The 22,242-nt window shown below is 42.9% G+C and overlaps 1 protein-coding gene across 3 annotated transcripts in view; it reads left to right on the top strand.

Moving 5' to 3' along the window:
- Positions 1 to 6,535: 6,535 nt before the first annotated feature.
- Positions 6,536 to 22,242, top strand: part of ASIP (agouti signaling protein) — a 32,614-nt gene continuing 16,907 nt past the window's right edge. Inside the window, exons 1-2 of one of the 3 annotated variants that reach the window (XM_069034384.1) lie at positions 6,536 to 6,673; positions 10,478 to 10,522. The gene's annotated coding sequence lies outside the window, so the exon portion shown is untranslated. Of the gene's footprint in view, positions 6,674 to 10,477; positions 10,523 to 18,341; positions 18,406 to 18,605; positions 18,756 to 22,242 lie in introns of those variants that run through there. The other 2 variants (XM_069034386.1, XM_069034385.1) reach the window with 2 other exon arrangements.

The raw sequence follows: 22,242 nt of genomic DNA, 5'->3' as shown, positions 1-22,242 counted from the left end.
CCAAAGCCTAGGACAGTTAGCAAGCTTTTACAATCACACAATCACACTGATGCTTAAGGTCCTTGGGTTTCATACCTTCCCCCTGCAACTCTTGAGCTGCAAGAAACAGAGCTTTTAGAATCTGTGAAAATGGACCTTTGTGTTAAGTCTAATTACTCTGGATCTGATCAGTCCAAAGTATGGGATGTTTCTCCTAACCAACCCATATTTGCCAGTGAAAGTGCCTGGTGCAATTCCAGTTCACCACATATTTCACACTCTACTACTGTTCCTCTGGCTTTGCCTCCAGGGGTGTTTTTTATTTGCAGAGACCAAGCATGGGCTGCGATTCCATCACACATCAAGGGAGGTCCTTGCAGCTTAGGACGACTCTCACTGTTAACACCTGACACATAGCTATGATTTTACAACATAAACCATGGAGAAGAAAACGCAGCACCCGTGCATTTGCCCCTGATTGCGATGACAACACCAAATTTTGGCCACCAGGTGCTCAATGGACTGTCTCCTTCCTTTCTCCACAAATAGCAGCTGCTAAAGCCCTGGGACTGTTAAACAAGTTAGGATGTTGGTTATCTTGGCAGGCTAATCCTACTTCCCTTGCTGTAGCTGGATTATGAACAGGTGTCGGTTCAGTAAGGCAGGCTCCACTGCAAAATAGAGCTGCTGTTGATTTTTTTGGTATTAGCACATGGACATGGATGTGAGGATTTCAATGGAATGTCTTGTATGAATTTGTCTGATCATTCAAAATCTATTCATGCCCACATTAACAAATTACAAACAAGCGTGTCCAAATTCCGTGAAGAATCAGAATCTGATTGGCTCAATAGTTTGTTTGGCAATTGGCAAATTGCGGGATGGGTCAAAAATCTGCTCAAAATTGGATGCCTGATCCTACTGGTTATTTTTTGCATCCTGCTCATTGTGCCATGTTTATTGTCTTTTTTGCAAAGGGCCCTGCAAAAGTCAATAAACACTGCCTTTGTAATACAAAAAAAGGGGGGACCTGAGGAGATTGACAGCTGGACTGACAATCTCCCAGAATCAGACCTGAAACCAGTCAGAATTTACCCGTGAGAATATTACAGTAAAATTTTGCAATTTTAGTGAAACCCACAGAGAAGGCCAAGAAGGTAATCAATGAGAGAAGATGTTCTGGACACGAGGGGAGGATGTTCTTGTTATGGGACATTGAGAGTGTACAAGGAAGAACATGTGGATAATATGTAGCAACTATACTTTTGCTAGTACAGCTGATTGTTTACTGCCTGAATGGTCACTGTTTGTTAAGCCTTGGCATTGTTTGCTAAGCAGCCAATCTTAAATTAGGCCACAGGCACTGTGAAGAGGTATAAGAATAGCAGTAGAGAAAATAAAAAATCTTCTACCTTTCTCGACGATGGATTATGACTAGTGTGTGCTTTTATGTCCACCTCAACAACAGCCACAGCTGAGTCCCTGCAGCAATACCAAAGTACACAACTGCAGTCCCAAGGGCAGCCTCTTTGAAACAATCCAACATGGGGAAGTATCTCCAGATATTTTCAGACTCTTGCTGTCTTTGCTCTTCCTTTGGGAGCTGAAAAGAGTTGGTTTCACGCAGTCTGAGAGAAGTCAAAGACAACTTCCCTCCAAAAATAGTTAATATTTCAAATATTTTCCAGACAAAAGGTGTTGCACTGAACGACACGCCCAGAGCAAGTCAGAGACGTGACTGCCCGGGGAAATGTTGACCTGTGTGTGGACCCTTTAGGGAAGGAAATGTTACTGACTGGACTAGGTCATAAAAACAAATGTTGGCTTTTGTGTAGATCATCTCAAAATCTCATCTCTGGGGTCTTTTAAAAATTCCAGAGCCCAGCTTTTATCTTTCTCTTCACACCCTTAGGTCCACACACAAAGACACACCAGCTTGAATCCCATGCCAGAGCTCAGGTGTTCTTTGGTGCCTGTTTTGCTCTGGACACTTCCACCTCCTTCCAAGCATCATTCAGGGATTTATCTCCAGTGAGTACCTACTGCACCTTTCCCCAGCTCTGTGAGATTTCCCCTAGTACTGCTCATTCCCTGGAGGTCTAAGCAAAGTTGATTCAAGAGATCAGTCTTCTTCTCTGACATCCATCATGACAAGTTTCAGTTATCCTTCCTGATTTCCAACTTTATCACACTTGCCTTGAGGTAGAGAACACACAGAGCAAGCAGAAGCAAAGCCAGGGCAGCCCTTGGAAAAGTTGTCCTGCTTGGATGTGTCCCAGTGGCATGAGTTTAGCACAAAGGAGCTGTCAGAGGACACCTGAGGCTCAGGAGGAGGTGCAAGGTCCCCATGGCTCCGCTGGCAGCTCCACGGCTTCACCCTGAGCAGGGCTGAGCAAAGGAGGATTTACTCCTCTTATTTCCTCTAAGGGTCTTGGTATCTTGGTATCTTTGGTATCTTCTTGATACCAAAGTAATGAACCACAGCAACTTCAAAGGCACGAAGGCTGGGAAAGTATGAGTGTAAATTAAATTCCATAATCAGAGTAACTGTGACCAGAACAAACTGAAAACATATTTGAATCCGTTTCCTGGACTATTTAACAAGCAGCTCCATCTAGAGAGAGGAGTGAAAGAGACAAATGCAAAACAAACCCACTGATGTAGAAACATACACTTAGTTCAGCTCCTGGTCTATTTTGTTGATAATTTTTAAAGCTCTTTGAAGTATTTTTCAGCCTGCACTGCATAGAGATCTTCCTTAGGTCTGTGCTGACAGCCTCACTGGATGGCATTTCTGGCCTTCTTCTTTCTTGTTTTTCTTTTCCATTTCAAATAAGGTTTTTGTGTCTGAAGAATGTCTGTTCTTGCCAGGTCAATACACTTAAGCTGGAACAGGAATTTGCAAGCCTCTTTCTCTCCCTGCATAAAGGCTACACTAGCCAAGCACACCAAGGCCTGTATGTCAGTGATGCTCCTTCATCCAGCTGAACACTGAAAACAAATTTGAGTATTGGTCTACGGTCTTTTAATTCATGTTTTACAACAGACAGAGGGAAAGGCCACAAAAATCATTATTTCCCGCAAAAGCAGAGACAGAATCACAAAATCATAGAATCACAGAATGGTTTGGGTTGGAAGGGACCTTAAAGCCCATCTAGTGTCACCCCTGCCATGAACAGGGAGGGACACCTTCCACTGTCCCAGGTTGCTCCAAGCCCCGTCCAGCCTGGCCCTGGACACTTCCAGGGATAGCCACAGCTTCTCTGGGCACCCTGTGCCAGGGGCTCACACCCTCATAGGGAGGATTTCATATTCTCCACTGCAGATGCCTTTAAATAGCCAAAGCTGGCAGGATCAGAAGGGACCTTACCTGGCCACTCACTCTTGTTTTGACCTGCTGGTGACCAGATCAGGGTAATATTATGTCTCAGTTTGAAAGACAGGTGTCTGCCAAGGAAGGCAGGAGTCTCCCTTGAAATAAAAAAAAAAAAAAAAAGCAACCCCTCTTCCCTCTGAATTATTATCATTTTGAAATCACCCTTCACTGGGTGCAAAATTGTTCTGATAGATGTTATGTTCTTAGTGCAATCACTCTAATTAGAAAGGAAATCAGGCAAAGATGGTAAATACTTCAAGAAGAACTGATCAAAAAAGATAGGCAATATTGGCTATTTCCATAATTCCAGATTCTCATCCATTAAGATTTTGCCACTTAGTTCTGAAGTAAGCACAAACGTAAGAGCCTTCTTGCACATCTTGATGGGGCTGTGGGGTTAACTAGGCCATCCTGAGAAAAGACCTATTTTTCCTTGATTCAAAGTTAGTATTTTGTTTCAAAGTTGGTCCTTTGTGCCCGTTTGCACAGTCTTCTCAAACTGGTATTGCTGGGAGTTTCTGCTCCAGGTACACAGAACCTTGAGCCAGGATTTACAGATGGTTTAAAATGACCAACCAAACTACACTTGGAACTGTTGACTTCAATCACTTCAAGATTAGGTTCTCATTATGAGATATATTTACTCAGTGCTGAATTTTATTACTTCTAGGCTGACAGAAAAATTACATAATAAAATTGCATTGCTTGAAAGGGGATGGTAGAAAAAGATGTAATATATAATATTATATATAATTTTTTATTATCTTCTACTGCATCTTCAGTCAGAATTGTAACACTTTTAGGAAAAAGCAAAAGATGTTTTTCTTAAAATATCTTCAGTGACAAAAATATGTAATTACTTTTCTCAGGTAAATTTTCAATTACTATGCACCTGAAGAGGCGTGTTTGGTGAATATACGACCAAATTCCCTGGGGGAGATTCCCTGCATGATCACTGTCATAGGAAGATGAAATAATCCAAAGTTTTGGAAGGAAGGCTCCAGCTCATTCTGGCAAGGTTTGCTCACCATATATAAGGCCAGGCTCAGCCTGACTCAAATGAAAGAAATTGGAGCAACTGAAAAAATCCACTGAAAATACTGAAAAAGAAATTAAATTATACGGTTTCCCCTTAAAAAATTAAATAAAGATTTTCTGTGGTTACATCTCAAAATGAATTAGCCTTTAAACTGTAAAGGATTAACTGTTCTTGGCTTTCTATTTTGACTGTATTCAGCAAAAATCATTACAAAACAGTATCATAACCAGATAATATATCACCTACTGAAAGCCTCACTCCCATCATCCAAGGCCCTGCATTGCCCCAAAACTTGTGAAAAAAGCCCTTGAGATTTCTTCTCACTAAATAATGCCTGGCATTATTTCACCATCTTTTCTATGGTTCCCATCTTTAATCTGCTTCGAGTGGTTCTGTGTTCTTACTGCCATCTTGGGAAAACGGGAATGAGTGGATTGCTTACATGTGCAGCTGGAGTTCCCATCCTCAGCGCTGAGCAGCGTGCTCTCCAGCCTGTGTGTGGTACAGCTGGGGCTGGGAAAAGCCCTCCCTGTGCAATGCTTTCAGCCCAGCTCTGCTATCATGCCACTAGCAAAAATAAAAATCTGTAAGCGTTGTGTGCAGTAAAAAGAAGAAAGCTTTTAAGGCTTCACAAGGCTTATTCGTGGTTAGTAATTGCTTAATAAAAATTTCCATTCAAGTAAATACCCTTAGACTTGAGAAAGGCAGAGCTGAGAAAGGAAAATTCAAAAGAACCTATCCCAGGCCCTGGGAGCAGAGGTGATGGTCAAGTAGGTCTTGCAGGAGCAGGACTCGCTTCACCAAAGTGCCCTGTCCAGGCATCAGGGAAGCAGGAGTTGGTTTGGATGCTGTAGCTCCAGACTTCTTCCTCTCCCCTTGTCCTGATGTTGTCCCTTGAGTGTCATCAATACAAGGCCCATTTGGTGACTGTGAAGAACAGCCTCTCCTCCCAGTCCTGGACTCACAGAATGGAGGGTGATGACCAAAGGCAAGACAGAGGTAGAGAAGACTTCCTCTGGTTCTATCTGCACCTTTCTTTTCTGTGAGTGTGGTTCGTACGAGTGCAATATTCCATCATTAGAGCCCCTGTCCTATACAGAAACACTGAGAGAATTGGGATTGTTCAAACTGGAGAAGAGAAGGCTCTGGGGAGATTTTATTGCAGGCTTCCAGTGCCTGAAGGGGCTCTGAGAGAGCTGGAGAGGGATTTTGGACAAGGGCCTGGAGTGACAGAACAAGGGGGAATGGCTTCCCACTGGCAGAGGGATATTGGTTAGATGGGACATTGGGAAGAAATTGTTCCCTGTGAGGGTGGGCAGGCCCTGGAACAGGGTGCCCAGAGAAGCTGTGGCTGCCCCTGGATCCCTGGCAGTGTCCAAGGCCAGGCTGGACGGGGCTTGGAGCAACGTGGTCTAGTGGAAGGTGTCCCTGCCCATGGCAGGGGGTGGAACTGGAAAGGTCTCTTCCAACCCAGTCCACTCTATCACTTTGTAATTCGTGGAAGGAAGGTGCCAAACCAATAGACTTCCTTTTGTCATGGGGCTTTTCTTTCAACATGTGATAGCTGCCAGCACCAAAGGCACAAAACAAGTAACACAACCCACAAACCAGAACTAAGTCAGAAGTTTCTTGTTTCCCCAGGAGTGCCCGTGGGTGGGTCTCCTGTGCCCTAATAACCTGATGTGCAAACCTCTATTGCATAACTAAAGGATGGGATGAACTGACAGCAGTATTCCCAGTTGCCATCAGATCAGAGAGGGAGGAAAGAAATACAACTCTTCCAAGTACAGCCCCTGCCAACATGTTTTGGATATCCAGTATAAGCAAGACTGCTCACATCCCTCCTTCACTTCACGTCTGGTTTATAAAAACAGGAGTCCAGACCAGGATGTTCAAAGTGCAGCTAGAGGAAGGCCTGTGAGAAAGTTAATGTGCTAAATGCACTTGGAGGTTCATTTCTAATGCAGCTAAACAAGATGTACTGAGCACATCCCCTGGGCTGACACTGCAGTTCTAGGAGCCCTCATGCTCTCACAGCTCTTCCCTTCCCTCCTTTGCTCTGGTGGCTCCTTTTCATGAAAAATAAATTTTGATAAAGGCCTTAAAAGCTGTTACCTAAGAAGCTCTAGATAAATCAAAGGATTTGGTAGGATTAGTTTCACCTGACTTGCAGTGGAATTTCTTGCCGTGAGAAAAGCCAGAACTGCCAGTCCATGTACAGCACCTTTATGACATTCCAGTCTGGCTGGAAGTAGAGTTTCCTCAGCTACATTCCCGGGGTGAGTAAATTCTTTATGATGTAAATGGATGCTTTGCTTTTATTCATAAGTTATTAATGATTTTATATTTTTCATCATTGTTTTAAATTACAACAAAGTATTTTCAGAAGATACAGCTCCAGTGAGAACTCTAGATGTGATATGGTTTCTTTAGCAAGCTAAAACAAAAATACAGGGGCTAGAATAATCTATAGTTTAAATATTCTGCTTATATGTAGGCATAAATAGATATATATATTTTATGTTTAAAATAGCAGCAGAGTTTGGTAGAAACTTGAAGGTTATAACTACTCCCCAATTTTTGTGAAATAAAAACTGAATATATTAAAAAATGAGACAAGGGGTTTTTTAAAATGAAAATATTAATTTCTGCAAATCTCCTTTATGGGCAGGTGTCTTGGGGTGCCCTTATGATGTGTATCCCATATCACTGCCTATGCCCAGAAATTAATTTCTGTGCCTTTCTATACCTCTAAACTGAGCCTGAGAAGGGGAAGAAAAAACTGAGCAAAACTTCTTCAAAGCAGTTTGCAGCTTGTTCAAGGTCACACACAGATAGCCATTGGTTTCCCAGCTGTGGCAGGGGAGGGAGGAGGCACCTGGCTTGCGGCTTCCCGGTCAGCTTTTGGCCAGTTGTTCAGCTTCTTTTTCTCCGGAGAGAGAGGTGAATTTTTTTTTCCTTCCCTGGAATTTCGGACTTTCTCCCTTTTCCACTGGACTGCTACAATATTAGAACACATCAGGAGGACTTTCCACCGAGCACAGAGGGCCTGGCCTTGGGCCAAGCCCCAGCTCCGAGGAGACCAATAGGAGGACTCTAACACTTTCCCAGGTTTTTTCTCCACAGCGAGAGATTTTATTGTTTAGCATTATTTTCCTTTTCCCGTGTGTTTGTTCAATAAATAGTTTTATCTCCTTCACTTTCCTTCGAGGAAAATTTATTTTTCCCGAACCTGGTGGGGGAGGGGTGGTTGTGCCTTCTCTCAGAGGATATATTTCTAAATTTGGCCAAACCGGAACAGCAAGATAGTGTTTTCTTTCTGCTTTTTAAATTATAAGTTTGCCTTTAGAAATTGGACAGCTTAAGTTTATAAACATCTTTTCATATGAAACATACTCTTGCTTCTTACAGAGTTTTGTCACACACCAGCCTCAAATAAATTCCTTATATTATAGGGGAGAATAAGTAGTTTCTTCACTGTGGAGAGTTTAGTTTTCTGTTTAAGGAGAGATTTCATTGAAAGTTAAGTTTTAAATCACTTATAAAATGTTTTTGCTATTGTACCAGCAATTCTTATTTATTAATGTGGTACATCATCGTATATTTTCAGATTTATACCAGCTGTTTTTAGGACCTTCACAGAATTCTGAATCCTGTAAACACAGTGAGAGCATTAACAAGGACCAGATGTCCACTGCTTTTCTGGTATAGAAAATAAGAAAGTGGAAGTTTTGAATATCTGAAGAATTCAGTGCCTCGCTCTCGAAATCAGCTGCTGGGTTTCACGCCCACGCAGTTAGTGGCACAAATGCTAAACAAGTTTTGCACTTTTAGATTAATTCTAGCAAGTTTTTCTTTCGCTCCATTTGGTGAAGGAGGATGGCAAGCTCAGAATTATTTTTTTTTTTTTGGTAGGGCAATTAGACCACTGATCTTTGTTTCCAGTATCTTAATTTTTAAATGGTAGGAAAGTAAAAACCAACATAATTTTTTAAATGAAAAACGTATTGCAGTGCTGGTTTCATAGTGGATTTTTTTCCCTGCATTTCAAACTGCATTGCAACAAAAAAAGTAGTGATTTATCTCAAAACATACAGCAGTACTACTGAGAAACGTCTGAGGCTGAAAAAATGGCAACCCTTACTGAATATTATAGGGTCCTTAAAATCCTTTTCTGTGATTAATTAGATTATGGCTGTAGCAGAACAATTAAATTTGATTTAGGACATTCCAAAATTCCAACAGTATAGCCTGTTTTAATGTTCAGATACATCCCTCACAGCACAGTAACTCACTAAGAGATGAAAAATGTTATGAACGTAACATGGATTAACAAACCTATGAATGCTGGGTGTAAACTGGCTATTTAATTAAAATGTTGTTTTGCTTTTAATGAGGTGGTCATGACAACCATTAGAGCCTGTAACTTAAAGTGCAAAGAATGTAAGAATTTAATGTAAAATGCTGAAGCACCTAGGAAACGTCATTTTCCATCTATAGAATACACATACATGTTGGAGTGAAAGCTCCTCTGGACTCAGGCCCAGAGAAAAGCCAAAGCACAGGGGTTGAATTAAAACTTTTGGATAAGCTGAGGTACATGAAGCCACACCAAAGTGAAATAGAAATATAGATTTTTAAACTTTTAGTAGAAATATATGCTAAGTGCCTTAAACATTGAAAAGCTGCAGCAGAGACCTTAAACACAGCTCTTGCTGCAGCAGTGTTACCTTTTCACAGAATTCTTTACTTTAGACAAATATAGATAAAATTACACTGTTCACATTTTTTAGATGGAGTGTTCACATAAACAATAAGAGCTGATAGAAACTGTATATGCAAATCTGTGTAATACCTGTGTAACACTTGTGTAAGGCTTACAACTGTTAGAATTAGACCAGGATAGGTTAAGAAAAACTGGAATCGTGTTTTAATCTTATTGGTCAATTAACAAATATAATCCACACTTCTGTAAGTTTAGAAAAAAGAAGCAGCAGTGGTTTTCTGCTTGCTGTTTGCCTGCTGCTGCTTCTGTTGCTGCTTGGCCTTATCATGTACCCCCTTCGAACTCTGCCTTCAGAAAGCTGTGAGACTATGAAATAAAGAACTCAGCAGGACAGCAGCCTCTTCTGCTCTTTCACCCTCATCTGAAAAGGAAGGATATCCCATCAAAAGCTCAACACATACATAGTGAAGATATTTGACATTTTGAGCTGTAGTGATGCACCAGGTTCTGCAGTGATCAGAAATACAGCAGGTACTTCACAGAGTAATGGAAATTCCTTCCCTAAAATCATTTACAATTTAAAGTCCTGAAAACATTACTGACAATAAAAAGTACATCTGCCACCTTTCAGCTCACGTTACCATTGCCCCTCTCTTCCCTTTATTGTTCCTAATGCTCCACTCTTTCTGCCTTTATTCTTCAGTCAAGTGAAGAAACTTTTAACTAAGAACACATCCTCTAAAGTTTTTCCTTTTTTTTTTTATTATGGAAGCAGGATAAGGTCAGACAAGTTTAGAACACAAATTTGAAACATTCAGCCTTCTGCTAAAACTCTTCCTGATTAAGTATGTAAGTGTAAAAGAAGGTTAGCATTAACTGTTCATGGGCAGTTGCCATTATTAAATTGCATAATGAAAGGCATTTTTGGATAAAGCTTTTCAGTAAATACTTTGCCTATAATTGTTCCAATGCAAAAGTTCCAACATTTTCAGTATTGCCATTATCAATATACTCCCTCTATTTCTCTTCTCAGGGATTTAAAGTATTTAAATTGCAAAACAAAATCCTATCCATATTGGCCACAAGGTTCTAAAAATGAGGGCGATGGGTAAAGAAATAAAGTCAAATCTGGCTGAAATACTTCAGATCATCATTAGAGCGAAAGACAACTAACATTATGAATTTCCAAGCAATGAAAAGGAATGAGAGAAGATCGGGAAAGAGTAACCAGAGAATATCAAGAGGGAGTGGGAGGTTGGGGGTTTTTATGTTGCATAAATCCCGTACCAACCTGTAGCTGCATGGATTTCAGTCCTTTTGACTGCTTCCAGTGAAACAGCATCCTTTGATTTCACAGACTTTCAGAGCAACCATTTGGACACGAGACTTCTTGAGCCTAAAGGTAAGACATTCCCCTGAGCTATAGCATTATTACACCAAAATGCAATGCAACAACTCAGAATATTTTACTCAAAAGCATAAATCGGGTTGGTTTCACTTTCACTCCATGCATTGCTTCTCCCACTGCCAGCACTGGGGTTTCTCTGAATGGTCTCCAAACATGCCTGTCTTCTCCATTATTTATCACAGAAAAAAAATAATTTTATAGCAGTGCAGCCCTGCAGAACCAGCAGCAGGGGATGTGCCACTGAAATAGTAAAGGTCTTAAACTGCTTTCCACTGACCTTTGCAAAGACAGATGTGCATAACCTGGTATATCTGGGATATTTGTTACATCTACTCCCATTCAAAAGCAAGAACTAATCAGATATAACCTGTTTAACCAAGCTGGCTGCTTTCAGGAGGGATCAGGAGCTCAGATCGGAATCTGAGAATCGGAGACCTCACTGAGTGCTGGTAGCCTTTCTGCAAAGAAACTCTCATGACTCGTTGTATTGTTCCAATCTCATCCTGTATGATGCTTCAGACATGTCATTCCTATGTTTTTGCTTGTTGTTATCCATTTTCACACATATGGATAAGGATTTTCTTGATAGTGATAATTTGCTCCCTTTTTAAAACATCTGGTATAAAATCTGCAGACTTCTATTCTGACGTTCCTTGTACTGAAATGCCTTTGCTCTTTGGCAGCTTTCACATTTGCCTTCCCAGGTTTCTAATGAATGTCTGATTTGACATGGCACTGACTTAAATTGATTCCAGGCACTTAAACTGATTCTCAGGGCACTGAGTCCTCCTTGGTCAGTCATTCTTGTTGAAGATGGAGGCAAAGAACGGCTGATGGAGAGGTGAGGTCTCCGTGCCCTCTGCTGGAGAACCATGATTGTGAGATTGATCAAATCCCAATTGACTCTGAGATTGTGCAGGATCTGCTGTCCCAGATGGATCCCTAAAAATCGGTGGGGCCTGATGGGATTTGTCCAAAAATCTTCAAAGAGCTGTTAATGTCCTTGCAGAGCCTCTCTCAATTTTTGAGTGATTTTGGGAATCCAGAGAGGTCCCAGCCAACTGGAAATAGGCAAATGTTGTCCTGATTTTCAAGAAGGGCAAGAAGGTGGACCCTGGGAACTACAGGCCTGTCAGTGTCCCTTCAGTGCCCAGTAAAATCGTGGAAAAAGGTTATTCTGGGAAGTATTGAAAAACAGCTGGAGGACAATGCAGTCATTGGGTCACAGCCAGCATGGCTTCATGAGGGCAAAGTCCTGCTTGTCCCAGCTGATTTACTTCTATGGGAGTATGGAACAACACCTGGTCAGTCTAGGAAAGCCAGTAGATGTAATTCTTTTGGACTTCAGCAAAGCTTTCCATACTGTTTGTCACAGGATGTCCATCCCACCTCTGGATAAAGACATCAGGGGATGGGTGAGCAACTGGCTCGTGGGGTGGGCACAAAGGGTGACAGTGACTGGGGTGGCATCAGACTGGCATGGGTCACTAGTGGGGTTCCACAGGGCTCAATCCTCATCCCTGTGCTCTTCAGCATCTTCATAAATGAACTGGATGCTGGACTGGAAGGGAAACTGAGCAAGTTCACAGATGATGCAAAACTGGGAGGAGCTGTTGACTCCCTTAAAGAGGAGAGAGGGCCTGCAGCGGGACCACAACAAATGAGAGAAGTGGGCCATCACCAACCGTGTGAAGCTCAACAAGGGGGAGTGCCAGATTCTGCACCTGGCACGGGGTAACCCTGGGTGCATGGACAGACTGGGAAATGGGATGCTGGAAAGCAGCTGCAGGAAGAGGTCCTGGTCGATGGCAAGTTGGATGTGAGTCAGCAGTGCCCTGACAGCCAGGAGAGACATCCCTGTCCTGGGGGACATCAGGCCCAGCATCTCCAGCCAGGCAAAGGAGGGGATTGTCCTGCTCTGCTCTGCAGAGGCCTCACCTCCAGTCCTGGGGACAGTTTGGGCACCACAATGTAAAAAAAGACATTAAGCCCTTAGGGAGCATCCAAAGGAGGCCACAAGGATGGGGAAGGGTCTGGAGGAGCCACAGGAGGAGCAGCTGAGGGCACTTGGTCTGTTTAGCTGGAGAAGAAGAGCCTGAGGGGAGACCTCATTGGGGTCTTCAACACCCTCCCAAGGGGCAGCAGAGGGGCAGCTCTGATCTCTGCTCTCTGTGACAGGGACAGCACCCAAGGAATGGCTGCAGCTGTGCCAGGGGAGGGTCAGGCTGGGTATCAGGAAAAGGTTCTTCTGCCCAGGCTCCCCAGGGAATGGGCACGGCCCCGAGGCTGCCAGAGCTCCAGGAGCGTTTGGACAGCGCTGCCAGGGATGCCCAGGGTGGGGTTGTTGGGGTGTCAGTGCAGGGCCAGGAGCTGGGCTGGGTGATCCTGTGGGTCCCTCCCAGCTCAGGACATTCTGTGGTTGTGTTCTATGGTTCTGTACACAAGTATTTTAAGTAGAGGACTGCATCGCACCTGGGTCTGGAGCACAGTGCTCTATGTGTGCATACTCAGGTTTTATCTTTCTCTAGACACCTTGCATAAAATAAGATAATAATTCCTGCCCTGCTTATTTTCTTCTACCATGTGATCCCTGCCTTAGACTGAACTGTTTCAGAGATGTGTTTGATCTCCATTACAGTGGTTGAGTTTCTTGAAAGCCACGAGGACAAATTAATCTCTCAATTTTCCCACATTTCTTGTTGCTTTTGTCCTGCCTTGACTAGCAAGTTTTGACAAGTAAATTATCAGATTAGTAGCCCTTCTCATATGGGGCTGATTGAGAAAATGAGAAGCAGCTTCAAAGCACAAAAGATTTATTGTCTCAAGAAACATAGGTGATCTTCAGGAGTGCTGAACCCAATTATCCATATCTTCTTTGGACAATGTTTTAAGCGAATTACCCAGAGTTTACACCAATCTGGATATGAATTTTATCTTGTTCCAATAAACTAGAACTTTTGTTCTTTGGCTTTGCTTATCTCAACTGCAGTGAATTTCACATCTAAGTTAATCCTGGGTTTGTTTTATTTACATCGCAGCAGACTCATTAGATGACCAGTACAAGATGCTTCATAACTTGATATTGCATATTATTAATGCTGTCATTTAATATTAGAAGATGAAAGAAAGTTATTATCAAGTACAGAAGTTTTAGAGCTTGTTCTTCCAGGAGAAGCAGCCTGGATTTAATAAACCAAACCAAACCAAATCTCAAAGTGTGAAAATGCTGAAATTTGATTTTGCTCCATCAGGGTTTCCCATCCTTGCACTGTTCTGCTGCCCAAAAACTCATATTCTTTTTCCTCTTAGGAGTGACCAGCACAACCATGTGAAATCTGTAAGTGGCCCTTCAGATGGTCCTTTCATTAAATACTTTTAGATCACCTGATGATATTGGCATGTCGCAGAAGCAGAGAATTTTCTGCCTACTGAAACCTGTGGCAGACTTGTAAACAACAGAAATTTTAATTTCACTTTCTTATTTATATATTAGGAAAAAAACACCTTTTAAGCCAAGATGGGAAAGTTTTCAGAATAACAATGTTTTCCCAATAAAAGCATTAGCAACTGAGATTAAAGTTAATAAATTATTAATAAATTAAGATTCTTGCACTGTACTACAAATGCAGCAAACCAAGGAAGGCTCAGCTGCTTTTTGTCACAGGAACATGACTCCAAAAATCAAAGAGACGTTGTTGTGAGAAGTCAGATCTCATATACCCATGCGTTGTGGTTTGACACTGGTCAAACGCCAGGCACCCACAAAAGTCACTCGCTCACCCTCCCCTGCCACAGCTGGGCAGAGGAGAGAAAAGATTTAATGAAGGCTTCATGAATGAAGGACTGGGAGAAGCCACTGCAAGGGCAAAACAGGCTCAACTTAGAGGTGCAAAGTGAATTTATTACTAACAAAATCAGAGGAGGACAATGAGAAATAAAATAAACCCTTAAAAACCACCTTTTCTTCCCCCAGCCCCTCCCTCCTTCCCACCGACAGGGCAGGGAGACAGGGGCTGGGGGTTTCGGGCAGTTTGTCACCCAGCGTTTTCTTCCCCTGCTCACAGAGAGGAGCCCTTCCCCTGCTGCACCGTGGGGTCCCTGCCACGGGAGAGGTCTCTGTGACCTTCTCCAGCGTGGGTCCACCCTCACGAGCAGCGGTCCTGCCAAACCTGCTGCACTGTAAGTCCCTCCCATGGGCACACAGTCCTCCCAAAACCGCTGCGCTCCTCCAAGGCCAGGCTGCTCCAGCCTGGGAGCAGGGCCCTCTCTCCACCGGGACTCCCACTGGATCACAGCCTCCTCCAGGCATCCACCTGCTCTGGCATGGGCACCTCCCCCAGGGGCTGCGGGTGGATCTCTGCATCCCCCGTGGATCCCCACGGGCTGCGGGTGGATCTCTGCATCCCCCGTGGATCCCCAGGAGCTGTGGGTGGATCTCTGCATCCCCCGTGGATCCCCAGGGGCTGCGGGTTGATCTCTGCATCCCCCGTGGATCCCCAGGGGCTGCGGGTTGATCTCTGCATCCCCCGTGGATCCCCAGGGGCTGTGGGTGGATCTCTGCATCCCCCGGGGATCCCCACAGGCTGCGGGTGGATCTCTGCATCCCCCGTGGATCCCCAGGGGCTGCGGGTTGATCTCTGCATCCCCCGTGGATCCCCAGGGGCTGCGGGTGGATCTCTGCATCCCCCGGGGATCCCCAGGGACTGCAGGGGCAAAGCTGCTCCACCATGGTCTCACCACGGCCTGCAGAGGAATCTCGGCTCCGGCACCTGGAGCACCTCCTGCCCCTCCTCCTCCTCCTCCACTGACCTTTGTGTTGCCATGTTGTTTCTCTCACATGTTCTCACCTTCTCCTCTTCTCTGGGTAGAAAAGACTGTGCCCCCACTTTGTTTTGATTTACTTCTTAAAGATGTTAGTGCGGAGGTGATACCAACCTCTCTCACTGGGCTCAGCTTTGGCCAGCAGCATGTCCATCTTCAGAGCCATCAGCCATTGGCTCTGTTGGACATGGTGGAAGCTCCCAGCAGCTTCTCACAGAAGCCACCTCTGTGGCCCCCCCGCTACCAAAAACCAGGCTGTGCAAAACCAACATACCATGAAAGACTTCAAATCCTTTTATGAGACAGTACCAGGCCATTAAAACACGTGATCTGTAACAATCCACAGACTGTTCAAAGGGCTTTGCAGATGATGGGTGCACGCTCAGCCTGGTGTGAATGCAAACAGACCCCATGTGCACCCAGATCCTTCTGGGGACTCTTTTTGTCCCATCCCATTCCTAATGCCACTAATGGTGTCTGCAGGGAGATGCTCAAGGGGAAGGTGCAGGGAGGAGGTGGCACGAAGAACAAAGGAGGTGGTCAGAGAACAAAGAGGGATAAAGGGCATGGTGAGGGAGCCACAAGAAATTATGAGAAGATGGAGAGGTTGACAAAATGGGGAGAATTGAGAGAGATCAAAAAGCATGGATATTAGGGAAAAATGAGGTGAATAAAGGAAAGACAGATAAAGACCAGTGGATGAAGGAGAGTCTGAAAACATATCAGAGAGGAAAGGAAACTGCTGGCTGGAAAAATTGGGGAAAACAAATATCATCGAGGAAAATATTCATGTACAAAAGAGAAGGAAGGAAAGCCAAGATGTGCTAGCTATGGAATAAGTGGAATAAGAAAAGGCAAAATATGTTGATTTTGTTGTAAATGCAAAAGAATAGAAAATGAAAAGAGCCAAACAGGGAGAAGAATGAAACACTGAGATAAAGCCAAAAAAAAAAGGGCCAAATGTGCTCACACACCAAATTTTTACAAGACTGGCACAGTGAATGGAAACCAGGCTTTCTGCATCACATCTGACAACTCAAACCACACTCCACCATGACAATGGAGTTTCTTTACAAAGCAGCACAGAACAAATCCCGGGGATTTCTTTATCTTTTAAATGAGAAAATTAACTGCATCCCATACATGTTTGCAATATAATGAGATGTAAATTCAGGGCCTTAAGACTGGAAGGAAAGCTAAGAACAGAATTTGACCGTAATTTGGATAACAGCAGTGTCTGAAACATAGTGGGTTTGTAATGGGAAACTTAGACTAAGCTTTTATTTTAAGTAGGATTTTAAAAATCGTAGAATTTTCAACTTGAACTTTGAAATTGCACTTCCAAAAGAGAGGCTGCTAATGCTGTAAATTCCCCTGCAGACATCAGCACATAAAGTTTTGTAATTGAAATGCTTTCAGATGAAGGATTTGGTTGCTGTTGAAGTTTTTCATCTTATAAATGCCAGTTTTGGAAGCTAACATCCCAACCCTCTAAAATTCAGCCTCATTTTAAACCCATCACCCAATAAAAGTGAAACAGAGAACGAGGGAAAGAATCTCTCAAGAGCCTCAGAAATTCCATATGTTCATGCAAGTCTGCATCCCCCCTCCTGTTCCAGGTGTCTTCCCACAGCTCCTCTGAGAAGCTGCTCCAAGCACCACTCAGGTATTTTTCCTCATCAACTTCCTCTCCACCTGGTCCCTCAAATGTTGCTTCCCAAGCACTCACAGAGGTCCCATTTTGTCCCCCACATTTCTGGTGGCCAGACACATCTTTCCTTCACGCAGGAACTCTGCTGGTGGGTAATCCCTAAGTGTCCCAGGATCTTAGCCAACATTCTGGATGCTTTTTGGAAAAAACACAGGCTCAGCACTGTCTCCTTTAGCAGATGTTCTGCAGTCTAAAACTCTGCAACATCACAAACTGCTAGTGCCTTCAATCAGAAGTAGTAAAAAAGAAAATAAACAATTTTAGATACTTACAAAATTTTCCAGTCTGGGGGTTGTAAGGGGGGGTTCCTGCCCCAAGGCAGCAATTCTCATGTCCTCATGGATTTTTTGCAAATTTTTCAAGTCTTGTAAAGTCAGCTCAGTGTTCCTTACTATCATTTTCTCACCTAAACTGCCACAGTTTGGGACGCTGACTGAGAGAAACAAAAAAAAAGTAACAAAAAGACCTCCCAAAGAGGCATTTTTCCAACCCTAGAATAGTCCTGATGAGATCCTCAGCACTAAAAATACAGCCTTGTTAATAAGACAGAGAAATGCAGTGGGACTGCAGTTTTATTTCATATTAGAGCTTCAACCCCTCAGGCAACTTCTATTATACAACCACTCTTGAGGCTGTTGAATCAAATTTGATCATTCCGTTTCTGAAAAACCCATTGCTGCTGTGTCATTCCTTCCTGTGTGAAGCTTTTGGTGCCCCAGGCTGCAAACATGAGCAGTCAGCAGCTAAAGAGCTCTCAACCATTCCTCATTTCTATCTATTGCCTTGCACAGAACTTATCCAAGTAGGCATAAAAACCCCAAAAACTCAACCCTCATGGCACTCATGACACGCACATGGCTGCAAAACAACCAACAAAAAGTATTAGTAAGTATACATGAAGATGTGTAATGTAACCCTTGGAATTATAAAGGGACGTGTTTGATGTGTTTTGAATAATTGCATCCACATTTGAGTAAACTCGTCTGGTCTTTGTACATGCCCTATCAAGCTTAAGAAGAAAAATCTTTCCTCCATGCCACTTTGACTTTTAGAGACTCCACAGAACTATCTCATTAGAGTGGAGTTAATCAATGAAAAGCTCCCAGTTTTCCTGCTTCGGGCACAGCTGAGGAGCTGCTCGTGCAGATGCCCAGTGTTCCCAGTGATCTTCCCAGGGAGCGAGCCCGCCAGACAGGGAGTCCTGCACCAAGGAGCCCAAAACAAGCACTGTGGAGCACAGCAGATGGGGTTTATCAGCAGGGCTTTTCCTTCCCCTGCTATCTGTCCTTTTCTACCTGAGTGACAGGAAAATCCCAGCTGGAATCGCCTCTAGCTGAAGACCCAGGTCAGTCCTCGTGGGTTTCAAATGGGAGGCAAAAGGAGGGGCTGAGAGTCAACGTTCTACTGGATTTTTTTTTTTTCCACGAGACAGCAAAGAGAGAAGGAGGGTGGGGAAAAAAAAAAGAGAGGCTGAGGTGGGGAGGGGAGCTGAGAAAAAGCAGAGATTGAAGCAGAATAGACGGGCCATCCTCACTCAGAGGGATTTGGCCGACGCCGCTGCCGTGCGCCCGGGATAAGGCGGGGAGCGCCGCGGTGCCGAGGCTCTGCCGCTGCCCGGCGGCTCCGCGGGACACGGGGGAGCAGCGCCCGGCTGTGCGCCAGGGCCTGGGAGCGGCACGGCACCTTCCTGCTGCGGTAGGACCCAACCCTTGCAGAACCCTTGCAGAACCCTTGCAGAACCCTTGCAGAACCCTTGCAACCCTGCTGCAGGGCATTGCCCTCGCGCTCTCTGTCCCGGGCGGAACCGATCCCGTTTTCCTGCTGCGCCGGGGAGATTTGCCTGCCCTTACTCAGATCAGTCCTGCAGATCTCCCTCGCGGGTCTGGCAAGCAGTGAAGTTTTAAAACTCTCTTAACTTTGTTATTTTACCATTTTGCTCTTCTGCATTTATTTGCTCCGGTTTTCTGTTCGACTCCAAATCTTTCTTTTCCAGGCACTGCCTGTGGTTTAGGTTGTTTCGATTCTGTTTGGTGTTTCTGCCTCTTCAGGCTTTTTTCTTGCAAATTTTGCTTTTTTTGTTTAGTCTACTTGTAAGTCTTTTTTCCTGAAATTATTTTAGATGTTATATTATCCCTGGCCACTCTTTTATTACATGATTTTAACATTAACAACGTACCTTTCCTCAGCTGTATTTTTACACTGTTCCAATTGATTAGTGACATTATTTTATTCCCCTAAGTGCAGTAAATAAAATTATGATACAATGTTGAAATAAATCTTTATTTTCCTGATGCTTTCAGAAAGACAAGGGATTAGATTTTATCTATTTTAGGAATGATACTATTTCTCTTCTAACATCAGACTGTAATTATTTTTCTAACTTGCCCTGTCAGTTTTCTCTGTAGCACCTCATAAAAACTAATCCTACACTACACACATGCCATTCTCCAGTCCTCCATTAGTATTCTTAATATTCTTTCATTTTGTGTGAGTTCAGCAAGCAACCATTGCTTTACACAGTTAACAAGATACACAAAATGCAGAGATCATTTCTGATTGCTGTTTGCAGCACCAGAATTTTTCTTTCAACATCAATTTCTGCAGCAAAGCTATCAATTTCATAGTCCCTACAATCACTGGAAAATGAACAAATTTATGGGTCATTTTATTACAGTCGTTATTTTCCAAAAAGGATTAATTTCTTTCTGTTGTCCAGATTTTTGTCTGCTTTTCCCTGCTTTATTTCTCCAGCTATACTTTACAGCTCTCTTTCTGCTGCTTTTCAGCCACACTGCGAAGGCAGAGGAGAGCTCACTGTGTTCTAAAGTGCCTTCGCTGCTGTGCCTGGAAATTTTGGAGTTTCTGGGCATCTTCTTAATGTGAGAAACTCTGCCCGAGCCAGGGAAGGTCCTGCAGAGGCATCACTGCTCTGCTCCCTGCCTGCCCCTTTGGAATCTGGGCACTTCATTTGGATAGTCTGAAGTCCCTCATTTTAGACAGTTTAACCAATATCTATCAAAAAAAGGTCTTTTGATGCTTATTAGTGCTTGAGAGGGGATTTCTGTCGTTTGGTTTTGGTGGTGGTTTGGAGCCTTTTTTGTTGGTGGTTTTAGTCAGGTTTGGTTTTTCTTTGGTTATTTGTTCTGGTTTGGGTTTTTTTTTCCCCCAAGAACATCTCATGTTTGCTTTACAGATACCAGAGTTTCACTTCCTGATCCATCTCCCACTTCACAGAATAATGATTTTTTTCCCCACTGAGGCAGGCTCAGAAAGCTTTCACAGCATTCTAGTCCAAATGCAAAATTACACAAGTGGTAACAGATAGAGTATTTTCCCTGGTTATGTTCCCTTTTTCTTGTACCTAAAAAACCCCAATTCACTGAAAACGGAAGGATTTTGCCATCTTAAATATGGATTTTTTTTCTTTAGCACTCCCTACAATCTGTTACACACAGACACAGAAAGAGAGATACACACATGAATTAGCCCCTGGTATTTTGCAGACTAAACACCTACTAAAACCCTCGACTAAATAATTAACACCTTGTTAATTAAGTGTGCATGTTCATGGAGGATATTTACATACAAGAAATATTAACTTTCTTATTTTTAGCATATGACCAACCTTCCTTTTAAAAAGCAAATTTAATGGAAAAAACCCTGAACCTGAGTGGAATAGTCTTATTTTTTTCTTTCAAATCACACAATTTCAAATTTCTTTCCTTGGGTGGTTAAACTTTAATATACTTAGTGCAAATTAAATAAAATTTCAGTGATTAGGAAAGAGGAGGCAGCACTCCCTGCAGGGAACACTCACTACACCTTTTCCATTTGCTTCTCTCTGCATTTTGAAATGCTCACGCCATTAAAAAAAACAACCTGGGATAATGAGAAAGGCATTACATTACAGATAGTATTGAATTAAGCATTTTAAATCCATTCAACGTTATAATTTTATCTGTTTAGCAAAATATAAAATATGGGGTTTGTCCTGACAGTAGAAATATCCCAGTTAAAAATGTCTGGGTGTGCACATCAGCATCTTCCTATCTCCCGGCAGAGCAAAACATTAAATTAATTTTGCCATGAACTTTTCAAAAGTGCCCATTACTGAGGCATTTCCTGCACCAGTGAAAAGAAGCCCTAGAAGGCTGCTCAGAGCAGCTGCAGGTCCCAGGTCCAGCTGCTGATGGCAGCAGGGATGTTCTTTTGGGGGAACACTCTGGGAAGGCACAGCTGACAGAGACATCCATGGTTTTTTGTGGGTGGGAATGTACTTGGTTAAAAGCAAAATTAAGAAAGTGGCCCATTCCCAGTGGGGAACCATCCAGTGGCCCATAGTGAATCATCAGATGTACAGATATATAATATGTTACTACATATTTTATATATATATATATATATATATATAAATAACATCTACTAACAGATTATTTAAGATTCACTCTGAGCTTTTAATCATTTATATGTTGAATTTCAAAGCTTGTTCTTTCAGTAGATTCCTAAGATTTTGAAATGGGCTGCTTCAATAGGTCTGACTCAATACCTGACACTCTGGATGTAACTTATTTTCCATGTTCTAAAGTGGTTTCAGAGATATCAAAATGTAAGATAAAGAAAAATTTAATTAAATTTTTTTTTAATGAAAAATAAAATTTTTTAAAAGTTACAAAAAAAGAAAAAAAGAAAAACACTTTGACATAAATAAGTAGAGAGGTAGGTCAGTTGGTGGGAAAACCATAGTGGTAGTGCCATAACTGTAAAAGCAACATCTTTGTCTCCATGATTGTATGTCTCCAAAATTCCAGAGCCGAAGTGAACATCCACGCTCCTGGCACAGCTTCAGAGACTGGTAAGATCCTAAATAAAACTGAAGTTCTAGTCATTAGCTAGCCCATAACACAGACAATGATGTAATTTCCAGCAATTTTGCTTAGAAGCTGTATTTCTTAGAAAAATCAAGTTTCTGTAGTAGAAAAGCCAAAGACAGAAATTCTAAAGTATGGTTGTTACTGAACCAGAACAGTCTAAATCCTGGAAATGTTTTGGACCTGTCTTCTACTTCTGGCAGCTTCATCTCATCAGAGCTTTGTCATCTTGCTTGAAAACCCATTTTTCACCCCATTCTCATTCTAATCTTGCCAAGCACACTCAGGAACTGAGACACTCTCCATTCTTCCTT

Source organism: Aphelocoma coerulescens, chromosome 20 (assembly GCF_041296385.1).
Source record: "Aphelocoma coerulescens isolate FSJ_1873_10779 chromosome 20, UR_Acoe_1.0, whole genome shotgun sequence".
Lineage (NCBI taxonomy): Eukaryota > Metazoa > Chordata > Aves > Passeriformes > Corvidae > Aphelocoma > Aphelocoma coerulescens.
The sequence above is the reverse complement of the archived record's forward strand: the minus strand, read 5'-3'. Positions and strand labels throughout refer to the sequence as shown.